The following is a 14,220-nucleotide window of genomic DNA, read 5'->3' on the forward strand; positions in this document are numbered from 1 at the left end:
TCAGCTTAAGAAAAGCCTTTTCCATTTTATTTGTCCATTTTCAGTGGATGATATTTTTTTGTCAAAGCTTCATACAAGGGCTTTGCTTTCCCTCCATAATCAGGTATCCACATTGTACAAAACCCGGTGAGCCCAAGGAAGGCTCACAACTCTCGAGGGTCTTTAGGCCTCTGTGTCTTCTGTATGATGTCCAACCGAGCAGTGCTCAGGTCTCTGGTTCCCTTTCGAATCAGGTAGCCCAAGAAGGTGACATGGGTCTGGCAAATCTGAGCCTTTTCTCTTGACACTTTATAGCCTTTCAAGTTTAATTCTTGCAAGAGGGAGATAGTAGCTTTAGCACATGAGTCTTCTGTCTGGGTGGCCAGAAGAAGGTCATTTGAATATTGAAGCAAGGACACCCACGGCTGGTCCTCTTTCCCTTTTATGGCCACCATTGCCCCCCTCTTCTTCCCCTTTCACTTTGGGCAGTCTTTTTGCCAATGTCCTTTCTCTTTTTTTTTTCCTGCCTTTTCTGCTTTACAGCATTGAAATCTAACAGCATGACTGAAAAACCTTTTTTTCATTGCAGGGCATGGTGGAGCAGATCTGGCAATCATACTGTTCTTCTGGCTGCACAGCTAGGGCCCATTAAGATCAAGGGAAGGGCATTTTTATATATGCAAAAAGTTTTAAGCCACCATTTTTGCATCAGCAACTCCACACTATATGAATTTTGACAGAGTGTCAGGCTTGCCTCTGAGCATATAGAGTGTCCAGACAGTTCAGATTTTGAGAAAGAGCTGGAACACGTGGGGCAGGAACTTTCTCAGGCTTTAGAAGCACAGCTGGGCTTAGAGATGCCACAGGAGAAGGGGAGGGGGAATTTTCCTCTCTCACTTTTTAAGACAATTTATTGGCCCCCTTTTTTTAAACTAACTTTCGTAGTTTCTCTTTGAACTTTTTGAAGGCTGTTTCCTTTGTAGTCTGTGAATCTCTCAAAGCCTTGGAAATACAGCTTTTTATCTGAGTGTTGAAGTTACAAATCAAACTGTGCACTGAGCTGATCACAAACAAACACACAATCTACAACAACCGGAGTTTATGGCTATGACAAGCCTCACAGTACGGTTCATGGCAAGTCTCTAACAATCTAAAGTTCTAATCCATGTGCAGAGTGCCTCTCAAAAATCCAAACAATAATGGATCCAAACAAAAAGCTTTGGGCAATAAAAATGGGATGTTAGCAAAGGCTGTCTGTCTTTTCATTAGTTTAAGAGTGGAAGGTGTAACCTTACACCTCTTTTAGATTCTTCGACAGATAAGAGCAAGGTCTGCTCAGCTTTCCAGCTGTGATGCTTTAACTTGGGCAATTCTTTTGCAAATCTTACTGTTTCTATTAGGTCCTTACAGACATCTTCTGGTGGGGCCAGGCAACCCCCCCCCCTTAGCTCTGCTCTCAATAGACTGGCAGAGATAAGCTTACACAGACCCAGACATTGCTCTGTCTTTGTTCCTTTAATTTTGCCACAGTCTTTAAGACTTCAAACAAATCTCTTTCTTCAGAGTTTACAACTTTTTTGTTGTTGTTGTAGCTGTTCTTGCTTCCTCTAACAAACTTGAATACACTGGAAGATGTTTCAACTTAGAAGGAGCTAGACCGAGCGAGACTTGGGGATGTAACAGATGGGTTCTCCGTGGGGGGGCTTCTCTCCCTCCTCCCCCCAGCAACCTCTCCTCCCAACCTAACAGGCCTAATAGGGCAGGGGAAACCCAGGGAGCCTTGGGCAGGATCTCTTAATCTCCAAGCTCTTTCCGTGGGGCTTGAGTCAGGGAGAACAGGGGATTTGGGCTTCATCTCGGAGCATACCATCATGACTTTACAATATTGACCTTTATGTTTTCTTATTCAATCAGGATTTTTCAATATCCACATTTGCCAAGCATCAATATAAGGCAGCTGATCCCCATGGTTATCAACAATCACTTTATTATATACCTTGGACCCAACATTTTAAAGCCCTTTAAACCATTAACCTTTAATCCATTTCTGCGCCCAATTCAAAGTGCTGGTGTTAACATTCAAAGCCCTTAACGGCTTGGGGCCAGGTTACCTGAAGGATTGCCTCCTCCCATATGTGCCTGCCCGGACCTTAAGATCATCATCAGCGGCCCTTCTCCGTGAGCCCCTGCCAAAGGAAGTGAGGCGGGTGGCTACTAGGAGGAGGGCTTTTTCTGTTGTGGCTCTGGAATGAGCTCCCTAGTGAGGTTCGCCTGACGCCTCAATTGTACTCCTTTCGGCGCCAGGTGAAGACCTTTTTATTTGCCCAGGCATTTTAGCTTTCTAAATTTTTATCTTTGCTGTTTTAAATCTGTATTTTAAACTCCTGTACTGCTGCTAGGTTATTGTGGTTGTATTGTTATATTGTGGTTTTAATGTTCTATATATTTTAAATTGTTTTATTGTGTGTTGTTTGGTTTTAATTTTTGTGAACTGCCCAGAGAGCTTCGGCTATTGGGCAGTATAGAAATGAAATAAATAAATAAATAAATAAATAATTTTTTTTTCAGCTTCCCCCAGTTGGCCAGCCAACACCAAATGTCACCCATTCCCCATTACAAAACTTTATAAGCTCATCTTTTGTCATCTTGACACCATAATCTAACTTAAACAACTTAAAATTCTTAAGCATGCATCCCAGTGGGTCTTGGCTATTTTCTCCTAAGAAAGTTTCGATCCTATCCTGTCGGCCAATTTTTTTTTTATTTTTTCTTTCCCAACTGCTGCTACTTGAGCAAGGCTCAGTTAGACAAGATTGGGAGATTTGCACTCCCCAGATGGCCCAGACAGTGCAATCCAACTTACCTCGTAGCTCAGCCTCCAAACTACCCCAGAGTCAGACAGCGTTTCGTCCTGTCCTCCAAAGACCGCCACTCGCCTCATCTCTTCAGGAGTCCTTTGCTAGCTGGGTTGCCAGGCAACAGCTGCCTCAAACCTCATGGTGAACCAAACAAGGTCCAGGGCGCCCTCCGCTTGGGTTGATCCAGCGTTTGCCTAGCTCCCAGGTCACACAGGGCGTCCCGGCGATAGAGTTGCCAAATTTGTTACAAAAATTGTGTTCTTTTCCCTGGTAGACTTTCCAATTTGCTTACCAAGAATGAGAGGAGGCAGAGATCTGGTCCAACACGATTTTATTCTGCAGAATAAGGCAACCCTTGGGGCTAACGCTCCAACAAAGGTTACAATCAAGTGATGTGATTCAAAAGTTTATATAGGCAAGACCTTTGGGGCTGTCTTACGCTTGCACTGTACTAATCTCTTTGTCTAGCTGAGAGGGAAACAGAAGACAGGCAGCACCTTTGACATATCTAGACATGCTCAGAGAGGTAGCCTTGTACTCTAGTAAACACATTCTTGGCATTCCTGAGTCTCTGATAAGGCGCTGTGTCTTTGTTTAGCATGGCAGTCTCACACTGAGGTAAAACAGACATAGCCTAGCTTATAAAATCATGGGATAACAGACATACTACAACTGAAATTTCTATAACAAACCAAGAGACCCAGGATGAAAAATTAACCCCAGGCAGACACAGGCAGCAACAGCAGCTAGGCAAGGATTGGCATGCAATAAAGGAAAGCTCTGCATAGGTGAGTTGAGGCTTCAGCGGCATGCCATTTCAAATCACAATGTTTTCTCCAGTGTGAGAGGCAGTGAGCTAAACCAATCATCTCACCAACTTTGGAGAGTGTACAGCCAATGAGGGCACTGGAGCACTTAGAGGCCTGCCCCCTTGCCACTCCAGGCCTCTTATTGGTTGTGTCCCCCCAAAGCAGTGGATAATTAGTTCAGCTCACTCCCACACTCACACTGGGGAAAGTATTGTAATTTAAAATGGTGTGTAGCTGCAGCCTGGACTGGCCAATGCAGCACCTCCCTTTATTTCATGCCGAGCCTTGGGGTTGGGGTAGACTTGGACGGAAAGGGAACAAATGGTTCACTTTTCCTAACTCCCCCCTCCCCAAGTTGTACAGAGGTTGTTGGGTGCAATGGATTGTTTGCTCCAGAAACCTCTGTAAAATGTGAGAGAGAGAGAGAAAGAGAGAGAGAAAGAAAGAGTGAGTGAGTGAGTGAGTGAGTGAGTGAGTTGTTCCCTTCCTGCTGCCATGTGATGGGGGAGGGGGGAGCAAGCAAGTGATTGACATAGTTACCAGGTGGAGGAGAGAGAAAAGGCATAGCAGCAAAACAGCCTGGTCAGTGGTGGAAGGGGAGACAAAAGGGCATCTTGCTTAGCTTCCCCCCTTCAGAAAAAATGTGGCAGTAAAGCTAAAGCAGCAGCCACAAGATAGGAATGTTGCTTTCGTGTGTGTGTGTGTGTGTGTGTGTGTATGTGTGTGTAAAATCTCCTTTTGAGGGTTTTTTTGGGGGTATTTAATTTCTATTTGTTACTTGGGCAATTACTCTTGAGTAATCCAGTCTTTCTTACTTTTGAGTAGAGATGCATAAGCTGGATTGTTGTATGGTGCTGCTTCTCACTGTAACATATGAATAGTTTTGGAGAGGGGTGGTTGTGAAGATGCTCTGTGAAAGAGATGGATTTTGGATGCTTTTCTGTGTGGCTCTGGCTCCGAAGATGTTATTTTATCATCTCTCAATGTCCCCTTTTGCAATGGCTTGCTGCTAAGTTCCAAAACTACTTTTCTGTGTGTTGCTCTAAGGATACTATTTTCATAATTTTGTGTGGCTGTGTGGATTCCCACCACCACTGTTTTGCACCCATGATCTTAAAGTCATTTGATTATCTGTGCAATGGGAGTTGTTTGTAGAAGAGGCTAATGTGTGTCCAAAGAAGTACTGCTGTGTGGCCACATGTGTGTGGTGGCTAAAAAAAAAAAAGGGAACATGTGAATTAGGTCCTATGCTGTTGGTTGGGAATCAGAGGTGGGTCTTGAGTCTTCTTGACAGGTTGAAGACCACTGGTTTCAAGTATGTGTATGCTGTGTTCCAAACAAATATTTAAAGCTCCTTATTGTACAGTGACACAGATAAATATTGCAATATTAAGGAAATAAATTGAAAATAGAAGATATCAATATCCCAGGAAATCTGTGTCTACCCCCACCCTACCCCCCACCTCATGAACCCATTGCATGCTGTTCAAGAATCAATAGCAGTGTGTGGTAGAGCAAAATTGTACCTTGCCTAGGATACCAAAATACCTCGAGAGTGCCCTTGAGACATTTAACTAGAGACTGAAATGGTTCCAGGCATGTTATGATTCATCTAGGGGGCAAAAGAAAAAGCCCTTCCACACATGACTGAGGGCTAGATGCAGATGAACAGGGCTAGGTCACCACTAATGGGTTTGTTTGAGATGTAACAGGATCTTCTAAGGGGAAGGAAAGAGTATCTTGTATCAAGTCTTGTGCACACAGGTTTATATGCATGGTGAGAGGTAATGAAGTAACCAATGTTCAGAACTGGGCCGTCCAGAGTATGACATTGTCCTTTCTGGAACTTTTGAGCTTCTTACAAGCTGAGCCCAAGCTAGGGTGGACTGAAATGGCCACCTTCATTGGCCACCTTTTTCACAGATGGTAAATTGAGGTGTCCATTATGGGATAGGGATGTACGAACTGTGTAAAATCTGCTCCATCTGTGTTTCACAGATTGTCATGTGCCTTTTGTTCCATTGTCCACCCACAGATGGATGTGATTTTTTTTCATCATGCAGAAAAATACGCAAATAAGTACATAAGTATTTATGTAAATATTTTCATAATTTACCCTAGTACGTAACATTTAGCGTATCATCCCCCATTTTGTGGGGGGTTTCATCCATTTTCCATCCATTTTGTGGATGATCATCCCCCATCCCCCGTTTCCTAGCAAAAATGTATGTATTTTCCTATGAATGTATACGTGTAATTTTTGAGAAAGTAAAATAAAAAATCATCCAAAAGTCCACAGACACTGTGCAGCCTGAGGGGGTCGCTCTGTGGAGGATTCCACAGGTCGGGTTCTTAGAAATCCGAGATCATTTTAGTTCATCTCAGATTTCTCCAGCATCCCTATTATGGGGGCTGTGATTTGAGCTGTAAAACAGTCTGGAGACAGAGGGATCACCATGCTTCTATGGAGGTTTCTTTCTTTCTTTTCCTTCCTTCCTTCCTTCCTTCCTTCCTTCCTTCCCTCCTTCCCTCCCTCCCTCCTTCCTTCCTTCCTTCCTTCCTTCCTTCCTTCCTTTAAAAAGATGATGGCTGTGCCAGTGGCTTGGGCAGCAGAAGGACCATGATTCTCCCCTCTGCCAGTATGGTGACAGTAGCATTGATGACAGAGGGTTCTTTGGTGGCCTTCTTTAGGCCTTTGACCACAGCATCAGCATTTCGAGTAGGGATGTATGAAAGTCATTTACCTTTGACGAAATTTGCTTCGCGGTGGGGGGGAGGCGCTCCGTCCCTCCCCCCGAAATTCTGGCTGGGGGGGAGGCGTCCCGTCCCTCCCCCCTGAAATTCTGGCTGGGGGGGAGGCGCCTATTTATATGCTATTTGCGTTCCCCTTATTTTCACCGTAGTCTACGTAAATGTTTAGGTAGACTACATGTGCCAAAATAAGGAACGCAAATGGCGGCGCCCATGGGCACCGCCATTTGCGTACGTGCGGGGTTGTTTTTTTTTCACTCAGCCGTGATAGGCTACGTAAACATTTACATCGCCTATCATGGTATTTTTTAAAAATCTAGCCGTGATAGGCTACGTAAATCTTTACGTAGCCAATCATGTGTTGTTGTTTTTTACTGGAAATGGTGGTGGCGGCGGCCGGTCGGAAGACCGGCCGCCACCGCCGAACCGCCGCCGGAGCTGCCGCCACCACCAGGGAGATTCGCCAAAGGTAAGTCCCGTTCCGGGGGGGGCGGGGGGGCAGACCGTTTCGCCACTGATTTTGGGGGGCCGAATGCACTGGCATTCGGCCTCCCCAAGATTCGTGGCGAAATTCTCTGACATCCCTAATTTGGAGTACTGAAACTGCTGGGCAGGGTAATTTTGGAGAAAGGCCTTGGGATCTTAACTACTTGATACTGATCGCCAGCATGCTTGAGGCTAAAGAAGCAGCCTTTTCCATTGCTTATGATGCATGCTAAACTTTCATGGGAAAGGGAAGGGGGCAATGTGGAGTTAGAAGAGGGTTGCAAGGGTAATTGTGTTCCCAGTGGACTTTGATGAAACCTGGAGCTCTATTCAAAACTGTTTTTGTTTTTGTTTTTTTAATATCGAGTCAGGTAGAAGTACATGCCGTAAGCTGGTTTTTAGTTTTATCCCTGTCCTTAGAAGTGCAACATAGCAGAAAAATTAAGTGGGAAATGGTTTAGACACAATGTTGCATATCAAAGCAAAAGAAGTATCTGGAAGGCATATGTTTCAAAATGGATTATGCATTTTCTGAGGTAAGCAGCCATTTCTTCAAAGAAACTAGGTGTGTAGAAGCATAATTAACTAATTCATGATCAAAGGTTAGGGAAGAACAAGCTTCCATGTTCTGACTTAAATATCAAGTGGAAGCCTACACTCAGGTTCTACACATGAACAAAATAGCATGAATCAAATATTAGTTTGGAAGAGATGGCCAGTTTTGGCATCCTTGGGGACTGCTCTCTATTTTCTACACTCCAGAGCAGGGGCCAGAATGCCTGTGTTTTGACACTATCTACCCACTCACCCCTTCTGTATGATCAGGTTTTATAATATTCAGTACGACTCAAAATAGACTGCAGGGGCATCGCACCTTATATATAGGGATTTGCACATGTTAGCTACTAAAAATGTGTGAGAAACCCTCCAGCACTTGTATTCTCTGCCCTGGATGTTTGACCCCTTTCAGCATTCATGTGCAACCACACTGCCAAAGTTTGATAATTTTCAAAATAACATTTCCCCTCCCTTTTTCTTAGGGATGTATGAAAGTCACTTACCTTTTCGAAGGGTGACATTCACAGTGGGGTGGAGGCGCTCCATCCCACCCCCCAAAATTCTCCCCAGCCGGCTCTGCTCCGCAGCGACTCCGCAGAGCCGTCGGCTGGGTCCCCCTGAAGCTGGACATCTGGCCGCTGAGCAGCCTGCACAGGGATGCTAATGGCGGATGCCATAGCCGCCGCCATTTGCGCCCCTGTCTTTTGCCGTAATAGGCTATGTAAATATTTACGTAGCCCATCACAGCAAAAAAAAAAAAAGGAATGCAACTGGCGGCCACCGCAGCCACCACCATTTGCGTTCCCTTTTTTTTTTTTGCTGTGATAGGCTACGTAAATACGTAGCCTATCACGGCCGCTGCAGGGATGCAAATTAGGGATGTATGAAAGTCACTTAGCCACGTGGTGGGGGGTGAGGTGCTCTGTCCCTCCCCCTGGAATCCTCGACGGGGGGGGGAGGCGATCCATCCATCCCCCCCGGAATCTTCAATGGCCGGCTCTGCTCCACGGCGGCTCCGTGGAGCTGCCGGCCAGGAGCCAGGGCTGTCCACAGCCGGATTTCCAGCCGCGGACTCGCTGGTGCAGACGCAAATGGCAGCTGCCGTAGCGGCCACCATTTACATCCATCCAGGGAGCCATGATAGGCTATGTAAGAATTTACATAGCATATCACGACTACCCCCCCAAAAAAACCACGCAGCATACTCAATTGGCGGCAGCTACGGTGGCCGCCATTTGCATTCCCTATTTTTCGCCGTTTTATCTTACGTAAATATTTACGTAAGATAAATCGGTGAAAAATACGGAATGCAAATGGCGGCCTCCATAGCCGCCGCCATTTGCGTACACTGCGTGTTTTTTGGGGGGGGGTTAGTCGTGATAGGCTACTTAAATTCTTACGTAGCCTATCACAGCTGCAAGGATGGCAATGGCAGTGGCAGCAGCCCTGCCGTGGCCGGCCAGGAGACCAGCCGCCGCCACCGCTGCTGGACCCGCCACCGCTGCCGCCGAATCCGCTGCATGAGCCCCAGGTTAGTGCCATCCCGGGGGGGATTCTGCCGGGGGGCAGGAATCCATGACGGAATTCTCTGCCATACCTAAGCAAATGGCATCCCTGCATTAGCCATGATAGGCTACATATTTACGTAGCCTATCACGGCTATAATGAAGAAGCGAATGGCGGCCGCAAACACTGCCACCATTCGCAAAGCAGTGCAAATGGCAGCAGGTAAGTGCTGCATTTCGTGCCCCTTTCGTGGGGGGGGCAGGGGGCTTCTTACCGCCATGGATTTCAATGTCAGTGCATTCAGCCTCACCAAAACCCGTGGCGGAATTCTCTGACATTCCCACTTTTTCTAGGGATGTACGAAAGTGACTTACCTTTCATGGATTATGTTGATAGTGGTGGGGGGAGGCGTTCCATCCCTCCCCCCGGAATCCTGACCGGGGGGGAGGTGCTCCGTTCCTCCCCCCAGAATCCTCGAACGGCCGGCTGTGCTCCACGGCAGCTCCACGGAGCAGCCGGCCAGGCCAGGCCAGGCCAGAGCCGTCCGCAGCCGGATTTCCGGCCATGGAGGGCTCTGGGTAAAAAAAAATAAATGCATCCGCAAATGGCGGCAGCTGTGGCCGCCACCATTTGCGTTCCTTCCTTTTGGCCGTCTTAATCTACGTAAATATTTACGTAGACTATGACAGCGAAAATAAAGGGGAACGCAAATAGCGTAGTGGGCGCTATTTGCGTCTCTTTTTCATTCACCGTTTTAGCCTACGTAAATATTTACGTAGGCTAAAATGGCGAATCAAAAGGGGACGCAAATAGTGCCCGCTACCCTATTTGTATTCCCCTTTATTTTCACCGTCATAGTCTACGTAAATATTTACGTAGATTGAGACAGTAAAAAGAAGGAACGCAAATGGCGGTGGCTGTAGCCGCCACCATTTGCATACGCGTTTGTTTTTTAAACCCACCCCCAACCATGATAGGCTACGTAAAGATTTACGTGGCCTATCACGTCTTTTTTTTTTTTTTTTTTACACAAGCCTGGAAATGGCGGCAGCGGCAGCCGGTCGAAAGATCCACCCCAGATAAGTCTCATCCCGGGGGGGATCTGCGGGGGGGGCAGGGGGAGGCAGGCCATTCCACCACAGATTTCGGGGGGCTGAATGCACTGGCATTCCCCTTCATCAAGATCCATGGTGGAATTCTCTGACATCCCTAACTTTTTCTAACGTAACATAAAGCATTACATTTGTGATCACTGAAACCTGGTACAGTGCTGCAATGTAACAGATGTGATCAGGAGCCATGTTCCATTTGAGATGTTCCTTTTGAGTTGTTGAGTCGCTATGAGATACAGTCATGCACACAATTTTACTGACTCAGAATACTCAGGAGGACCGATGCTTTGGTTGAAAGCATCACACTTCAGCCTCCTCCCTCCTTGCTTGATTACCTATCCAATTGCATTGCAATTTTTTTACATGGTGGAATTTCAGAGAAGAAATATGTTATGTGTGTAATGAGCTGGTGGGGTCCTGTGAGATGGCAGTATCATGTGTCTCCCCTGCCAGCCTCCAGCTGAATCAATTTAACTGCAGCTCTACCAGAGATTATAGACGTATGAATTAACTGAATAATTGAGATATAGACATGCATCCGTAAGTCAAATGTCAAGCTGCTCAGTCCATGCACATTAAACTCCATGTTCCCTGCTCTCTTTGCTCAATAGAATCTATTTTTTAATAACATAGACTATATGTGGAGAGATGCAAGACACACAAGATCAGGCATTCAATAAGGTAGAAACATATATATATATATATATATATATATATGGAGTAGGGATTGTTTAAAATCCATTCCATCCGTGTTTCTCTGATTGTCAGGTGCCTTTTGTTCCATTGTCCACCCATTGTAGGAATCAGATTTTTTCCAGAATTTGCACAAATTTGCATTTGTGCAATTTCACATCTGCAAAAATACAGACATTCCTTTAAAATATGCATTTTCACGCTTTAGTTTATGGGGGAAATGCATATTTTAGCTGTTTTTTTTTATTTTGAGTATTTTTCTATGACAAAATTTGTGCAAAATTTGGGAAAGTTAGAAAACCAGTTTGCAAGTCTGCAGAATCTGCCCAACAGGGGAAAAGCCAGTCTGCTGTGGAATCCATGGGTCAGGTTCATGAAAATCCAAACTCATTTGGTTCCGCTGCAGATTTCTCTGACATTCCTAATATGGAGAGATGGGGGTCACACTTGCCGTCCCAGCCCCTGACTTCCAGATATTTAAGCATCACTTTTTTATGCATACAGCTCTGTGTTAACAGAGCGTACCAGCTTGCCTCCATTTGGGACCCCCACACACTATCTCAGCCCAGAATATGGAGGCCTGGGATAATACTCTCTTTTCTATGCCATTAGAGGGAACTACAAAATGCAACCTCTCCTAAATGGTTAGCCCTTGACAGCTAGTGTTTCCAGCCAAAGTGGAGACCTTTGAGGCAAGATGATAGTGTAGGGAGGGACCCAAAACTGGGGTGATTCTGGCAATGCCTATATGCATGATTCCTACTAGGGCTGTGCGTGGACCCCCCGATCTGACTTGGAAGCCACTTCGGCTCTGACTGATTTGGGGGGGTGGGGGCTTGACTTGCCTCAGCCTACGAAGCTGAAGCAGGATTCGGACATCTGAATCCCACTTCATACCCCAACATGCCGCCCAGCCCCCCAACAAGCCGCCCAGCCCTCAGCTCCTTACCTGGGCCCTTGTTCCATGGAGAGGGGGGTGCCACCACCAGGAGAGCCACCAGTGCTGCTGGTGCCACTGTGGGAAGCCACGGCTGGCACTGCCCATCACAGTCTTCTAGTTGCCTGTTCTGTCCTCTTTGGAAGGAGAGAAGTACAAGTGATTGGTGGGAGACCCCAGCTGCCTGTTGAGCCTGCATATCTTCCTTCCTTGCGCAGAAGGAGACCATGCAGATTGGACAGGCGTGAGGGCAGGACTCACCCTCCAACTGCCCCCAGTCCCTTCCTTGCAAGGCGCCCAGTTGGTGGATGATGCCTGCCTCTTCTGAAGCCTTCATGGGTTCCTTGCTCATGAGGATCCCATGAAGACTTGAGTTAGGCCAGCAGTGGCAGCTCGCAATGAGGATTGGCTGCCCCTGGTGCCGCCGGGGGACCCACTGCTGCCGCCAGCTCCTAGGCCCTCTGGACATGCACCGGCAGCCACCTTCTTGTTCTGGAGAATGGGGGGGAACCATTTTTAAAATGGTGACTCCCTGTATTTCCAGAAATACAGGGACTTGCCATTTTAAAAATGGCTCCCTCCCCCTTCCAGAACAAGAAGTCAGTTACACACATCCAGAGGACCCAGGTAAGGAGCTGGGGGCTGGGAGGTGGGGTGGCAGCTGGGCCTCTGGAGTGCTCTGAAGCACACCAAAGTACTTCAGAGTGACCCGATCCACTTCAGGCTGCTTCAGAACCCCTCTGCCTCAACTAGGGGGTGGCCCAAAGCACCCTGCTTTGACTCAGAGTTCGGGCTTTGGGCTGAAGTGGTGCACAGCCCTAATTCCTACCTTGGAAAAATGGAGAGTATGGATCAGACGTGCGGGAGCATATCCAGGTGTGTAATTCATACCCTTCCAATCACTGGAAATGGTAGAATCTGTGCAAATGGGACACTTGGATGCTTGAAAGTCAGGGGCAGGAGTAGTGGATGCAATCCTGATCCCCCTCTCCACATTCATGTCAGCGTACCTGAATGCTGGATCAAGGCTAAAATCATGCAGTCAGCATGCACTGAATTTGAAAGTTGCTTTCTGCCCTGCTCTCTCAAGTTCCTTCTTTCGTTTCTTTGGGAAGACCATGCTTCACTAGGGCTATATGTTTCTGGCAGGCAGTATCAGGCACCAACAAAAGACCAACAAAAAGATGTGTGCGAGTCAAAATCATGGCTTGATTTATATTCCTTTGTACAACTTTCTGAGAGCAATGTACTCTCTTAATGTAGGACCTTTCTAGTCTTATCCATGCCTGAGAGAATAAAGGGAAAGGAAGTGGAGCTCACAATATCTGGATGAGACCGGAAGCCTGCAGCCAAAGATTTGGCTGGTTCTTTCAAATCAAGTTGTGAACTTCACCCCCCTTCACATGGTCGTTTCTGATCATGTTCACCTCTCTTCTTTCTCTGCTCTTCTCTCTCCCAATTACATTTCATCTCTCTGGGACATATGAAGGTGTAGCAGGCCACACCAGCTGGCCATGCCCTCCCATGCCAACACAGCCACTGGCTACACAGCCCTGTGGCAGTGAATTCAGCATCAGCTAATGGTGTTCCCTCCCAACTAGGGGTGGACGACAGTCACTTACCTGTCCTCGAAGCTTTTCACGGTGGGGGGGAGGCGCTTCGCTGCTCCCCCCGTGAAGTTCAGGCTGGGGGGGGGAGGCTTCCCACCTCGCCCGGCCGAAATTCAGGCCGGGGGGGAGGCGCCTCGCCTTGCCCGGCCGCAAACTCAAAAGCTTTTTTTTTTTTTTTTAACGCCCACGTGATAGGCTACGTGACGATTAACGTAGCCTATCACGGCTAGATCTGCAAAGTCAGCCGTGATAGGCTACGTTAATCGTCACGTAGCCTATCACGGGTGACTTTAAAAAAAAAAGCACGTACGCAAATGGCGGCCCCCATAGGGAGCCGCCATTCGCGTTCCTTATTTGGTCGCTGTAGTCTACGTAAATCTTTACGTAGACTACGGCGAAAATAAGGGCAACGCAAATAGCGTTGCCCTTATTTTTGCCGTAGTCTATGTAATCTTTACGTAGACTACAGCAACCAAATAAGGAATGCGAATGGCGGCTCCCTATGGGGGCCGTCATTAGCCATACGCACTTTATTTTTATTTTTTTAAGTCACCCGTGATAGGCTACGTGACGATTTACGTAGCCTATCACGGCTGACTTTGCAAATCTAGCCGTGATAGGCTACGTTAATCGTCACGTAGCCTATCACGGGGGCGTTCCTGTTTTTTTTTCTTTGATTGGAATGGCGGCGGCGGCAGCCGGTCGAAAGACCGGCTGCCGCTCCCGCCCTGGACGAACACCCGCCGAACCTCCGGCCAGACCTGCCGCCGGGAGGGACATTCGCCAAAGGTAAGTCCCGTCCCGGGGGGGGGTGGGGGGTGGGGGGGTGCAGAGAATTTCTCCCCGAAACTTGTTCGGGGGGCCGAACACGTTGGCGCTCAGCCCCCCGAAGTTTCGGGGAGAAATTCTCCGCCATCCCTA

Source organism: Heloderma suspectum, chromosome 4, assembly GCF_057233095.1.
Source record: "Heloderma suspectum isolate Gila_16-S chromosome 4, 16-S_ref, whole genome shotgun sequence".
NCBI classification, from domain to species: domain Eukaryota; kingdom Metazoa; phylum Chordata; class Lepidosauria; order Squamata; family Helodermatidae; genus Heloderma; species Heloderma suspectum.